The 14,764-nt window shown below is 53.8% G+C and overlaps 1 protein-coding gene across 2 annotated transcripts in view; it reads left to right on the top strand.

Moving 5' to 3' along the window:
• The window catches only part of FKBP6 (FKBP prolyl isomerase family member 6 (inactive)), a 29,572-nt gene extending 25,606 nt beyond the window's left edge, over positions 1-3,966 (top strand). For both annotated transcript variants that reach the window (XM_047714124.1, XM_047714123.1), the window contains one exon: positions 3,933-3,966. The gene's annotated coding sequence lies outside the window, so the exon portion shown is untranslated. The remainder of the gene's footprint in view (positions 1-3,932) is intronic.
• Positions 3,967-14,764: the final 10,798 nt, after the last annotated feature.

Raw genomic sequence — 14,764 nt, 5'->3', positions numbered from 1 at the left:
GGATCTCAGAAGTAGCATGTCCCTGATCAAGCATCCTTTCACACGTTTCCAGAGTCAGGTGTCCTTTCTACAAATATTGCCTGTTTCCATGTAACTGAGTGCCTTTGTGAATTTTTTAGTTCTTTTTTTAAAGATTTTATTTATTTATTTGACAGAGAGATCACAAGTAGGCAGAGAGGCAGGCAGAGAGAGAGGAGGAAGCAGGCTCCCTGCTGAGCAGAGAGCCCAATTCGGGGCTCGATCCCAGGAAGGCAGAGGTTTTAACCCACTGAGCCACCCAGGTGCCCCGTGAATGTTTTAGTTTTTTGATAGTGGTCAGTTACATTACTTGGTCACTTGCTTCCCTGGATATTCTAGGTATATGATCATTCTATCCAAATATTCCTACCAGTTGCGTTTCTTATTTTACTCAGAGCCCCACATAAGCATGTGGGCTAGTGCTTCTGGAAGAGTGTTGGATAGCGGTGACAGCCCTGAGCACCCACGTCTTTCCCTGCTGCGATGATGGAACTGTCACTCCCAGCTCCCGGGCATGATGGGGACTTTGGGGTGAGATAGTCGTCTTTTTATCATGTTAAGGAAATGTTTTTATTAAAAGCTTTTCTCAGGAGTGACTGGTATCCGATGCCTTCCTGTCACAAAGATAAGCGTGTTTTTTTTTCTTTTACCCTTTGACCTGCTGTTAATGTTTTTATAATACTGAGTCTTTGATGTGGCAGGGATAGAAATATTGTGCATGTTTAATTGGTTGCTTGGGGAGAGCAGCAGAGGTCCTCATACACAAAAGAACAGTTGCTTCCCTAAGAATGCGCATCGCTGGGACCTGGTATAATGAGAGACCTTGAAACTGAGTGGGAGAGTTTGAAGTGAAAGGAGACTAAATTTGCTCCTCCTCCCAGGTTAATAGGCAGCTTGATGCCTGAGAGGGAGGAGTGTGAGGAAACCTTGGACTTGGGAGCCCAAGAGCCGGGTAGAAGAGGGTGTGATGAGCCTGAGCGCAACTTTGTGGACGGGTGGGCTAGGGCAGCGCCCAGCTCCTCGAGGTGCTGGTACGCGGGTGCCCCCCCTTCTGTGGACTGGAGTTCAGGAAGTGCGCATGCCTGTGGGAGGGGCCCCGTCCTAGGATTCTCAGATTCTCACGTTGGCTTTGTAGGGAAGCGTCTCCCCATTTGCTTGTTGTCTATTACATTTGCCCATAATCTAGCAAGAAAGGTCTGTGTCCTCCTAGTATTTTTAGAGTTCTTCTTTATGTTTAGAGTCTTAAAACTATTAGCAGTGTATTTCTATCCTTGATTTGAAGTAGGGATAGAGATCTTTATTTTTTATTCTAATGTCCAAATAGTTGTACCAGAGCACCCGGCCGGCTTGGTCAGTAGAGCGTTGCCACTCTTGGCCTCAGGGTTGTGGGTTCAAGCCCTATTTGGGTGTAGAGATTATTTTTTCAAGATTTTATTTTTACATAAGTAATTGTACCAGAATTTCTATTTATGGACTTAAAATGCCATATATGATACGTAGAACAAAGGGTTCACGTCTGTATAGGGTGAATTAACTCCTTCGCTTTAACGATAGGATGACTCTTGTTTGTGCGACAAACAGGTAGCCTTAGTAGTAGAATGACTAAATTGTGCTCCGTGGGCCTGGGGCAGTCCGTCCCCTTCCCGTCTCTGGGGCTTGAGCTCTGTGTTGATTCACCAGTAGGTTCTGGGCCTGAACATTGCAAGTCCTGCTGGGCCTCAAACTGAGCAGAAGTGGCCAGCGATGAGAAGCAGGCATGGGCCTTGGCCCCAGGGCTCGCCGTGTCTCCGTGTGATTGCATCAGGGCTCCCGCCAGCAACCGGGGGACTACAGCCAGCCTGCTGTTTTCTCCGGGACTTGGCTTGGGTGGGACAGGAAAGTGCTTTGGCTGTTTCTGCCCTCGTGCCTCCGACCCCGTCATACCCTCATCCTCTCCTTGTCGGGCTGCCCAGCCGAGGACCGCAGATGCTTCCCGCGTCAGTGGCTGTGGGCAGGGGGTCCATTCCAGCCAGGCAGGGCGGTGTTGACAGGACCCCACACGTGGCCCGTCCAGCGCGATGGCCTCAGACCGGGTGCACGTAGCTGGCAGCTTGGGTTCGTGGAGGGGTAAATGGGATGGGAGGTGCTGCCCTGAGGAGGGTGAAGCTGCCAGTGTGCAAAGGCCTGGACCTGGAACCTGGCACCGCCTCGCAGCTGCCACCCCGGGGTCCTGGGCAGAACGGCCCGAGAGCCTGGCTTGGAGGGGACCGCTCCCCCTCTCTTGTTCTTATACCGCTGCGGGCTCTTCCCCAGGAGCAGCCAGAATCCCCTTGCTTCTCGTAAAAGTTGTTTCTGTGCTCAGAACCTTCAGTGGTGCTTGGGTAAAACCGGAAAGTCCTGCCTGAGTTCTCCGTGGCCCCAGTGACGTGGCGCCCGGCTGCCTGTGCAGGGTCCCGGTCCACCTTCCCTCCCCTCGCTCACCCCATCCAGGCCACCCTGGCTTGCCGAGGTGTCACCCTCGCTCCAGTCGCGTGTCCGGCTCCTGGCGTCTGCATCCGTGTTCCCGGAGCCTGGAGAGCCTCCTCCTGGCTCTTCTCGGAGCTCCGGCTGTCTAAACGTCCCCTCGGAGAGGTCTTCGTGTTAAAGAGCCGTCGCGTCACCCTGCGTCCCCGGAGCCTACTTCCTCTCTAGTAACACTCGTATTTTTGTGTGTGTTCATCTCTTTATGCCACTAGCAACCAGTTTGTAAGAGTGGGGACTTTGAGATTTGTAAGTCGAATGTCCCAGGTGCCGTCTTCTTCTTCTGTTTGCGGTGAAGGCCAGCACAGGCTTCGAGATTTAAGTGAGAAGCAACCCCGACAGCTGAAGGAGAAAGCCTTGGCCTTCCCCTCCCGCCTTGGCCTGTACCCACCTGCTGCTGCGGTCACCCACGGGCCAGGGGACGGGGGGCGCAGGCAAGGGCTCCTCCGCTCTCGGACACCCCGCTCTGCGCACAGGAGCAGGAAGGGTCCGTCCTCGCACCTCTGCTCCCACTGGCGCTGGGAATCCCCTGCCAGCCTCCCGGGCCTTCTCGCGCCAGCCCGCTGCAGCGGTGTGGCTCCGGGCAGCCAGGGAGCAGGGGCGGGGCGGGGCGGGCAGGCAGAGACCGAGAGGCGGTCAGTAGGCCGGTACAGGGCGGCAGCAGGTTCCAGCCCGCAGATCACGGCCCGGCCGGCCCGCAGCGGTCGCAGGAGGGTCGTGTTATGGAGCCCGACACAGATAAGGAAACCGCCGCGGCAGCCCCTAGGGCTTGAGCAGGGGTCTTTGGTCTCTCCGCACCAGTGTGTGTCGTCTGTCTGGCACTGTGACACCACTGGGGCTGCGTTGCTGCCCTGGACGGGTTCGTCCAGGCTCCTGGTGTGGTCGCCTTCCAAGCGGCTTGTGCCGCCGCAGCGTGTGCGACAGGCGTTTGCGGTCGCCAGCTGAAAAGCAACTGCCGAAAGTGTTCGATTCTTTGGGGTGTTTTTCACGTCTTTAAGTGGCTAAGGAAGTATCCCTCCTTGGGGAATAGTTGAGAATTTCTAAAGGACAAAGTTCGGCCTCCCTTCAAAAATTAGTCTTTTATTTTGGGGTTTCCTCTGAAAAATGCAGTTGAGCTGGATGACCTGAGGGTCCTTTCTGTCCTGATCTTCAGAGACCAGCCCATGTTCTTGATTTGAAGTGTCAGGGCCCCCACGCTTATCAGCTGCCATTTCCCAGAACCCACCCAGCAGGGACCGTACAGCATGGCCTCTGTCGCGGGATCCCGCCTAGTGTCGTCACCGCAGACCCGGCCAGGGCTGGCTTTGGCTCTAGGACTCGTGACTGTGGCCGCATGGGACACCTCCCGGGTATGATTGCTCTGCACTGCGCCGCTGTGTCCTGTCGCGTCTCTAACTATTGTGTTTAATTCCTAGATTCTTCAAGTAACCTGCGAACGGGAGTGGCCAGTCAACAGGGCTAGGGGGCTTTCTGGAAAGAACTCTTTGGCGCACACTGTGTGGCAGGGACGCGCTCGGAAGTCGGGGCTGGAATTCCACAGCCCTGGGCCATTGCCTCATCTCTGACTGACGCTGCTGAAGTGTGTTTTCACAGGTGCTATTTTCTGTTTTCACGTTTTCATACTCAGAGTAGGAGAAAGCATAGCTACCGATGAGTAGAAAAATGCTATTTTTTTTAAAAGGCAGTTTCTTGGGTTTTTTTGTTTTTTAATGGACTTAGTCCTTGGCTTTTCTCCCAGTCCCAGCCCCCCTTCCGGCTGTTAATGTCCCTGGGTAAATACAAAGAGAGATCGCTTTGTGTGTTTTATATGGTTTTCTGTTTTAGAGAGAGAATTATGTTACACACGTTTTTGTTGTAAATAAATAAAACGTTTCTCTGTCCTTGCAAGATCGAGTATCAACTAATTGTGTGAATTCAACTAAACTCGTAAAGTCCTTCGGTGGGGTAGAGGGTAGAGAGACAGCCATTCATTGAGACCCCTTGGATCAGCAACAGCCGGAACTGGTTTCTTTTCTGGAGCCGGAGCAGTTCTTCCCAGTGTTACCCAATAAGGCAAGGCCTGAGCACTGGGGTTGGGGCTCCCTTGCCCCTCCCTTCTGTGGGGGGCTGCTGCTCTGGGATGAATCCTGGAGAAACCTGGGAGCCACCAGTCCTCGGGCACTTGGCTCCCCCTGGGCTGGGCCTGAGGCCACGAACGCTTGGCTGATGGTACCCAGATCTGCTCCAAGCTTCATGATCTTTTTTTTTTTTTTAAAGATTTTTTATTTAACCATTTGATACACACGGCGAGAGCACAGAAGCAGGGGAAGTGGCAGGCAGAGGGAGAGAGGGGCAGGCCTCCCACGAGTGGGGAGCCCAATGTGGGGCTTGACCCCGGGACCATGACCAGAGCCAAAGGCAGATGCCCAACTGACTGAGCTCATGATCCTGACCCATCACCTGGGGTCAGATGTCCCTCAGTCCCTCCAGGTTCAGGAGGGCCCAGACCAAAACCACCCCCATGCCCCACGCACGCCCGCCCAGCCTCCTCTGCCGCGCCCTGTCTCCACAGCCAGCAGGGGCATCCACCCAACTGCCCTGTCATCCTTGGCCTGGTGCGGCTGCATGGCCCCGCCGACCTAAGTGCCTCTCTGCTGCCTTCACTCTTAGCCTTCACCGATCTCCTCTGCCTCCACTCTGGCTTCTTCTCTCCTGTCTTTGGCCTGGCCTGCACCCCCATGACACACACGTACACACGTGTGTGGACAGCAGCCTGGAGCGCTGCCCACTCCCTGCTCGCAGCTTTCCCCACTTTCCCTCAGAGGAGACTTGCTGGGGGCATTAGCCCAGCGGGGGGGCCCGACATAGGTATTTCGGGAAGATCATTGTGTGGTGAAGCCTTTTGGGGAAGACCGTGTGAATGTATTAAAAGTTTCAGAACACACGCTCCTCAACTCAGCAGTCCCCCTTGTAGGACTCCGTTCTTCTAAGCCACTTATATTTGGGGACTAAAAGCACGTTTGCTGCGCCACTGTTGGGACACGGCAGAACTGGGAGCAACGTGAGACCTTCCGAGGGGAGCGGTAAGCGAGATCAGAGCGCGGCTACCCTGGGGACACGCGGCTTTGAGGACCCGGATCCCGGAGAATGACACACGGAGTCTGAATGCACTTCCGTGAGTAAGTGACAAACGGGAAGAACGTGCCTCACCCCTCACAGGGCCCTTCTGACCACCGTGAGAGATCAGGGGTCCACGTTTCGCTCTGCGGGCTTCTGTGTGAGTTACAACAGATCCGTGTGTTATTAGCGTCATCAGCACCCGGGGACCTGGCTGCAGCCGCTCCACAGAGGATGGGGTCGAGGGGCAGCACGGGGCTGGGAGCCGGGACTGTGGCGGGAGCCCCGCGCCACTGGTCCCCTCCGGTCCCATCAGGCAGTTTGTTCTCAGTAAACCGCCTTCCGCCAGGTGTGGGCTTGGAGGTGCGCGGCCGGGGCAGGTGCAGAGACAGAGCCAGCAGCGCCCCTCGGTCCCTGAGCGTCGTCACCAGTCCATGCGCGGCCGTCCTGTCCCGTCAGCTCTTTGCTCAGACAGCCGTGTCGGCCTGCTTCGGGTGTCTCTGTCTCGTGTTCCCACGACGTGTGCATCCGGAGCCGAGGGGAAGTCCGCCTTCCCATGGCCTGGCGGGCTGTGCCGGGTCAGGGTAGGGACGGCTGCCGTCTGTGGGGCCAGCCGGGGCCCTCGCAGGATGGCTTCGTTCATTCTTGGGGCGACTCCGTGAGGCGAACTTACTCAGGAAGAAGGAAACTGGCTTGGGGCCGGGATCAAGAAACCAGCCGAGAGGCATGCCTGGGTGGCTCAGTCGGCTGAGGGCCTGACTCTTGGTTTCAGCCCAGGGTTGTGGGATCAAGTCCCATCGGGCTCCACGCTGGGCCTGGAGCCTGCTTGAGATTGTCTCTCTGCCTCTCGAAAAATAAAGATAAGGAGACTGAGAGCCCCCCCGGACGCTTCCTTGTGAGAGGCTGGCTGTAATCACCACCTTTCCTGCCTCAGCACCACAGTGGGGCTGGTTGGGAGGGGGCCTCGGGCCGCACAGGCCTTCCGCTGTCCACACAGCCGCCACCTCGCTCAGCCCGGGCCTGGGGGGGGCCTTGCTCCCCTGCCTCCAGCCCTGCCTGCGCATTTGCGAGCACCCGGGCCACTTAGCGTCTCTTTGGAGGGAAGGGGCTGAGGCCCAGGGGAGGAGGGACTCGCCCCGGGGCCATGTGGCCAGAGCTGAGCGAGGACTGGTTGAACTTTCCACTGGGGCGTCCAGCACCGCTCCCCTCTATCTTCAGAAAGGATTTCAGTTCTTGGCCCAGCTGGTCGCTGAGCAAACCAGGCAGCAGGTGGCGACATAACCCACGGTATGCTTCCCTGAGCGAGCCCGGGGTGGGGGGCCCCCCTAGAAACCGCAGCCCACCTCGGCCACAGCCCACTACCCTGCATGGGAGGCGGTGGCCTGCTGAGAAGGGCTCTAGGCTTCCCTCTGCCCTCCTGCTCAGCGCGGTCGCTCAGGGGCCGAGCCAGAGCTCCAAGAGTCCCGCCCTTTGCCTTCCACCAGGGAAAGGCAGCAAACACAGGGCGAAAGGCGAAGGCAAAGGCGGGAGGGCCTGAGACCCAGACCCTCCTGTCAACAGCGGGGCACCCTGAGGCTCTCCTTCCCCAGGGAAACCAGAGACACTCCGCATCCTCTCAGGCCCAGGGGTCAGGCTGGCTGCAGGGAGAGACGGCTCCCTCCTCCTTCCTCACCTGGTGAAGAAGCTTACCTTGAGCTCTCTAATCCCTTTGGTTGCCCAAAGAGATTAGAGACGCCCAAATCATGGATCATGATGATGAAGTAACAGTATGAGCCGTCTGACTTAAGCCAAAGCATCAGTTAAGCAAAAAAAATGTCCATGTGTGTTTGTGTGTCTCAGTGTGTGTCTGCGTGTGCACGTTTATACACACACAATCATGGTTTGGGCTTTGGAGGCAAACTTTCTGGAAAAACTGTTAGCAGATAACACAATAGGATATAAATATTATAATAAGCCAAAAAATGTTTTATCCTCCTTATAAACATGATATTTTTAATTCCCTTCTAGCCAAAAGCACAGCTGGGGGTGGGGAGGGACATCAGCCAGATCCCCATGTCCCAGTCCTGCTCCCTCACCAGCTCCCTCCCGCTGACCTTCCCCTCACTGCTCTCGTCAAGGTGGGAACGCCCTGACACGTCCATACCCAGCACATCCACATCCGGAGACAGACGGGACTTGGGGGTGAGTGTGGCTTTGGGCTGCTCTTGGAGAAAGCCCAGGAAACCAGGACAGCAACCAGGAGACAGGCTGCAGACAAAATGGCTACATTGGAAAAGAGGGATTCCGGATTCCGGAAAAGGCGCCACGAGACCCCAGAAGGAACCCCAAGCTTAACTCCTGCCAAGCCACTGGGCGTCTCTGTAGAGACCCTCGGGGCCCTGTGCCAGGAGGGCATTCACTCGGCCATGGGTGCTCCGTGGACACCAGCTGAATCCAAATGTGAATTCCGGAAACCTCATGTGGGTTTCTAAGAAACTTTTTTTTTAAGATTTTATTTATTTATTTGACAGAGATCACAAGTAGGCAGAGAGGCAGGCAGAGAGAGAGAGAGGAGGAAGCAGGCTCCCCGCTGAGAAGAGAACCTGATGCGGGGCTCGATCCCAGGACCCTAGGATCATGACCTGAGCCGAAGGCAGAGGCTTTAACCCACTGAGCCACCCAGGCGCCCCTCTAAGAAACTGTTGAGGTAAACTGTGAGGTGGGTGAGTGGGATATTGTCTCATCATTGCCTGAACTTGAGGACTAGGCTTCCGAAACTCTCTCCTGCTTGTTCAGTGGAGCTCATGTGTCCCCCACACCTACAGAGTGACCCTCAACACCTTAGCAGGAGGGAGATTGTCATTTCCCTCAGTTGCTGCCACGCCTGTCCCCCCCGCCCACCCCCGCAGTCCCCTGAGGCAGACTCCCAGGCCCGGCTGTTCTGCCACCCCCTCCCCCTCACCCCATGTCTCCAGGGCTGAGAGTTTTGCCTCCTTAATGTCCCTGGTGTCGCCTCTAACTCTTCCTTCGTGCCCTGTTTGAATCTGACACTAACCTTGATCACCTTCCCAGCCGGCCTCCCCAGTCCAATCTGGGCTCCACCATCCCTCCTCCACCTGCTAGTTCTGTCCTGCCCTGACTTAAACGCTTCGGTAGCTCCCAGTAGCCTTTGAGATAAAGTTCAAACTCCCTGATTTAGCACAGAAGGCCTGGCCCGCCTCCAGCCACTGTCTGCCAGGCGCCCTGCCTCCCAGCCACACTGAGCTGTCGTCTGTCCGTCCCGAACCGTTCACGCCGGCCCGCACCTCTGCTGCTCTAACCAACCTGCATTTCAACTCCTTTCCCAAAGCTTAGTTTAAGATAGGAACTTTCCAGGGGAAGCCCCCACGTCTCCCCAGCCTACAGCGGCAGGACTGGGAGTGAAGACACACGTGTCCCCAGCGACCATCGGCTGTCCCAGCAAGCATGGAAAAGGGGCCACTCGCTCAGCGCAAGAATGAATTTCTCTCCCTGCCAATCCATCAAATGAAATCACAGAAAGTTTCTTCTTTAGTATTAAAATGTTTCTCGTTTTTAAAAATCTGAATAATTTCTTTATACAAAACCACATATATGAGATAGTTAAAAATACATACATGGGGTGGCTTGGGGGTGCTCAGTCAGTGAAACATCTGCCTTTGGCTAAAGTCACGATTCCAGGGTCCTGGGATCGAGCCCCATGTTGGGCTTCCTGCTTCTGCCTCTGCCCCTCACCCTGTTTGTACACACTCTCTCTCTTGCTCTCTCAAAGAAAGTCTTTAAAAAATATATATGCTTAAACCTGGGTGGGGGGAGGACTTAAAGCTTAAGCCCCTTATCCTCCAGGCAGCCTTTCCTGACCATCCTACCCTAGCTACGTCTACAATGCCCAGGTCTGGTTCTTCGTCTCATGGCAAGAATCAGGTGGTCTGGCCCAACTTCCCCAGGAGTGAGAACTTCTTTTTTTTTTTTTTTTTAAGATTTTATTTATTCATTTGACAGAGATCACAAGTAGGCAGAGAGGCAGGCAGAGAGAGAGGAAGGGAAGCAGGCTCCCTGCTGAGCAGAGAGCCCGACGCGGGGCTCGATCCCAGGACCCTGGGATCGTGACTTGAGCTGAAGGCAAAGGATTTAACCCACTGAGCCACCGAGACGCCCCAAGTGAGAGCTTCTTGAGGGCAGTGACGGTGTTCCACCTGACTTTGGCTGTCTGTCCCTCAGCACCGTCTGATAGACACCAGCCCCAGTTTGTTGGAGGAATACATAGGTCTCATTACAAAACCTTTACGGACAAGTCGCAAAGATAATAGAATAGGTGGCTTGGAAATGAGGGGTCTGCACTGGTTTGCCGAGTCAAGGAAATCTGGTTCGAGGACCGTTGATAAAAAAAGACAAACCCTTTTTGTCTGTGACTGTGACCGTGAGCTCATATGGGCGTGGGGGTGGGGTTCCAAGACTGCTAAAAGGGGAAAGACAAGCATTTTGGGGGGCAGGCTTGGGGAGAGACCCATAAAGCAGCCACAGACCCCAGGCAGGTCTGCAGGCTCCAGATCTGCAGACAGTCACCCCCCAGAGAAGGGCCATAGGCACGTGGATGGAGTCATGCTCTGCGCCCTGCTTCTCCGCCTTGATGCTCTCTGGGAAAGGCACGAGGGACGGCATCCTTGGGTGTCTGGAGAGCCCTAGGGGCTGGCAGACACCAGCCAGGTGGCGGGAAATGCAGTGAGGGTTTTGAACTTAGGTTGTGAATAGTTGTCCAGAACTTGGCCTTGGCTGGGTCAGTTAAAGACCACAGCAGTGTCAGCTGCCTCTTCTCATGGCCCTAACCAGTCCTCACCCCTGAGATGAAGCGACTCCCCAGCCGAGGAACCCCTCCCCTGGGCATCATCGACTTTGTTCCTTTGCAAGGACTGTGCACCTCCACCCCCACTACCTCCTGCCCTCTCGGTGACTCTGGTGGGGGGCGGGGTAAAGCAGACACCCAGGCAGGCCAACCCCTGTATGGCCACAGCCGATAGCTACCAGCCATCAATAGCATAGTGTCCCCAGCGCACAAAGAGCCTCACTCAGGCTCCATGGAATGGAGGTGAAAATCACCAAGGTGCGTTTCCAACCTCAGAATTACTCAGCAGCCTTTCATGCGTCACTGGTTCCCTTTTCGATTCCAGGAGGAGGCCCTTCCTAACCTCACCCTGATGCTCTGATCCCCCCCTTCCCTTCCAAGCTCCCCCACTCTGCTCTCCAGGCCCAGCTACCTGGCCTCCTCCTCCGCAGAGACAGTAAAGGTCCGCCTTTCTCCTCACCCTCTGTATCTTTGCCCATCCCGCTCCCTCCCCGGGGTCCTGGGGGATCAAAGGTCCTGCCCCTTGCCTGTGTTGGGACAACTGATCCTGACTTCATGAGAGTTCTCAGCCCTCCTCCCTCTTGCCTCTGCACATGGCCTAGCCTCTGTCTCCCACTAGAACCCTCCTTCCGTCCCACCCCTCTCTTCAGCCACAGCCAGACCCCTTTTATTTTATCCTATTCATTCCCTTGTCCCTCATCCCAATCCCACTCCCTTTTCCCCCGCCAGCTGGGGGAATTCACAATTTTTACAAGGGGATCTCTTCATCTGTTTCTCCTTTGTTGAAAAAATGAGACCTGATTCACATACCATGAATTTCTTTCTTTTAAGATTTTTAAATTTATTTATTTAGGTGACAGAGAGACACAGCGAGAGCTGGAACACAAGCAGGGGGAGTGGGAGAGGGAGAAGCAGGTTTCCCGCTGAGCAGGGAGCCTGATCCCACGACTCCAGGATCATGACCCGAGCCGAAGGCAGATGCCACCCAGGTGCCCCAAATTTCACTCTTTTAAAGTATGCAATTCAGTGGGGGGGGTTTCTTTTGTTTTGAGCCTGATCACAAAGTTGTCCAACCATCACCTCCTCTTAATTGGAAGATATTTAGATCACCCAAAAGAAGCGCCATACCCATTCTCAGTCACTCCCATTCCCCTCCCCGCTTAGGCCCCGACAACCAGCCATCTACGTTCTGTCTCTGTGGACTCGTGTATTCTGGAAATTTCATGTAAATGTAATCACGCAACATTTGTCCCTTCGTATGTGGCTTCTTTGGCTCACGGTGTCATCCACATCGTGCCACGAGTCACAACTTTGTTCCTTTTCACGGTCGCAGAAAATTCCATTGTATGGATACACCCCTTCCTTCCTCCGTGCATCAGCTGATAGACATGTGGGTTGTTCCCACTTTTTTACTATTACACATAATTAATAATAATAATAATAATAATTAGCCCTCACGTATGTTTTCACTTCTTTGGGATATATACCTATGAACAGGATTACTGTGTCCTATGATAATTCTACGTGTAAATTTTGGAGGAACAGTCCTGTTTCCCACAGAGGCTGCACCACCAGCCACGTATGTGTGTTCTGGTTTCTCCGCATGCTCGCTAACAGCGTTCTCCTTTTTTCTTCTCCTTTTTCTTTTTTAGTATAGCCGTCCTAGTGAGTGCGAAACGGCGTCTCATTGTGGTTCTGGTTTGCGTTCCCCTAATGGCAGCTGAAGTCGAGCATCTTTTCATGTGCTTTTAGCCACTTGCATATCTTCTTTGAAGAAATGTCTGTTTCGGTCCTTTGACCCTATTTTAATTGGGCCACTGGTCTTTTTATTGTTGAGTTGTAAGAGTTCTTTATACGTTCCAAAACGAGTCCCATATCAGATTTATGATTTACAAAAATGTTCTCGCATTCTGTAGATTGCCTTTCCACTTTCTTGATGGTGTCCTTTGAAGCACAAGGGTTTCAGTGCAGTCCGTCCGAACATACCTACCTTTTGTTGTTGTTACTTACCCTGGTGGTGTCATGTACCAGGAACTGTTGCCAAATCCAAGGTCATGAAGATTTGCCTTCTTTTAAGAACTTTGTATCTTTAGCTCTTACATTTAGGTTTCCGATCCATTTTGAGTTAATTTTGCACGTGGATATCCAGTTTCCAAGCACCATTTGTAGAACAAATGACTCAAGACCTGTTGAATGGTCTTGGCCCCCTTGTCAAAAATCAATTGGCCGTGGGGCGCCTGCGTGGCTCAGTCAGTTAAGCGTCTGCCTTTGGCTGAGGTCATGATCTCGGGGCTCGAGATCTCACCCCCACATCCGTCTCCCTGCACACAAGGGAGTCTGCTTGTCCCTCTCCTTCTGCCCCTCCTCTCAACTCATGCTTTCTCTCTCAAATAAATAAAATATTTTTTTAAAAAGTCAATTGACCTAGGGCGCCTGGGTGGCTCAGTGGGTTGAGCTTCTGCCTTCGGCTCAGGTCATGATCTCAGGGTCCTGGGATCGAGTCCTGCGTCAGGTTCTCTGCTTGGCGGGGAGCCTGCTCCCTTCTCTCTCTCTGCCTGCCTCTCTGCCTACTTGTGATCTCTGTCTGTCAAATAAATAAATAAAATCTTAAAAAAAAATCAATTGGGAGTGCCTGGGTGTCTCAGTCATTAAGCGTCTGCCTTCAGGTCAGGTCATGACCCCAGGGTCCTGGGATCGAGCCCCTCATTGGGCTCCCTGCTCAGTGGAAGCCTGCTTCTGCCTCTCTCACTCCCCCCTGCTTGTGTTCCCTCTCACTATGTCTCTCTCTGTCAAATAAATAAATAAAATATTTTTAATAAATAAATAAATAAATAAATTGACCATAGATATATGGGTTTCTTCCTCAACTCGATTCTACTGTACTAATGTATGTATCTATAAGTCTATAGTCTCATGCCCACAGCATACAGTCTTGATTACTGTAGCTAGTATTAAGTTCTGTAATCAGAAACTATGAGTTCTCCAGCACTGTTCTTTTTTTTTTTTTTTTTTCCCCATTTTTGTTTTAGCTATTCCAGATTCCCAGAATTTTTCCAGATGAGTTTCAGGATCAGCTTGTTCATTTCTGGACAAAGGCAGCTTTGGGGGAGACTGGTAGGGATGGATTTGAATCTAGATCATGTTGGGGAATGTTGCTGTTCCACGATACTAGATCTTCCCCATCCATGAACATGGATGTCTTTCCACTTAGACTCCTTTGATTTCTTCCGGTTGTACTCCGCAGTTTCCGGTGTAGAAATCTCCGGTCTGGCAAGCCTGCACCAGCCAGGCCTCGGCTCAGGTGTCTGTTCTCAGTGTTGCCCCTTGGCCCATTACTGTCACCACGCTCAGGACACCAGTCTGACCTAGGTCCTCAGTGACCCCTGAATTGACTGTCTAGTGAGCAGTTTCCTGCTGGGACGGTTCCCACAGACCTCTGTAAACTTCCACCAATTTCCAACACTCCTTTCTTAAAATTCCTTCTCATGCCGCTTTTAGAAACCACTCTCCCATTCTCTCTGCCTCCCTCGCTGAGCCTTCCCTCCTTTGTTCCTCCTGCCCCTTCCCCACCGCCCTCATCTTCCCCCAGTTCCTTAAACTTGGGGGGTTTTCTCCTGGATCATCTTCTCTTACATATGAATGAGTTCCTCTGGGACAAGCTCATTGATTCCCAAGGCCTCAGCTTCCATCTTCACTTCAGAGCCTCCCAGACCTCCTCCAGCCTTACCCTCTCCAGAGCTTTAACGCTGTACCCGCAGGGACCCTGAGACCTCCCCTCCCTGGTCTCTCCTCTCTCTCCTGCTCCTGAGTCTGGCTAATGGTATCACCCCAGACAGGAGCAAATCTACTTGCGCCCATGCTCTCTCTTGCCTCCATTCCCAAATCTCATCCACTGCCCCATCTTCTGGCTTTTGCCCCCTAAATATTTAAAAGGCAGATCGAGGATGGCATAGGGCAGGCTGTGCACAGAGGGAGGGGGGTGGGCGTGCCACAGCCCAGCCCGCAGCATCAGGAGCACAAGTGCCAAGGGACCCGAGGCAGGCTGCAGCAGGCTCAGAGGAGGGGCTGGTAGGTGGACACACACTGAGGTCAGCAGAGGGAGGACCAGAGCCACACAGCTGTGGAGCCCCCCAAGTGTGGGCTCAGGAGCAGGCAGTCCTAGGTGAGGTGGGTGGGAGCGCACGGGAGCTCAGAGGGAGCATGGCTGGGTGCCCTGGTCTGAGACACCTGGGCATCCTTAATGCCCGTGTGACCTCGGGTGCCACCTTAACACAAAAGCCTCAGTTTCCTTATCCAACGCCAGGTCTGCGG

The sequence above is a fragment of the Lutra lutra genome, chromosome 18, assembly GCF_902655055.1.
Source record: "Lutra lutra chromosome 18, mLutLut1.2, whole genome shotgun sequence".
Classification (NCBI taxonomy): Eukaryota; Metazoa; Chordata; class Mammalia; order Carnivora; family Mustelidae; genus Lutra; species Lutra lutra.
Note: the sequence above shows the minus strand (reverse complement) of the source record. Positions and strands in the feature narration are given on the sequence as shown.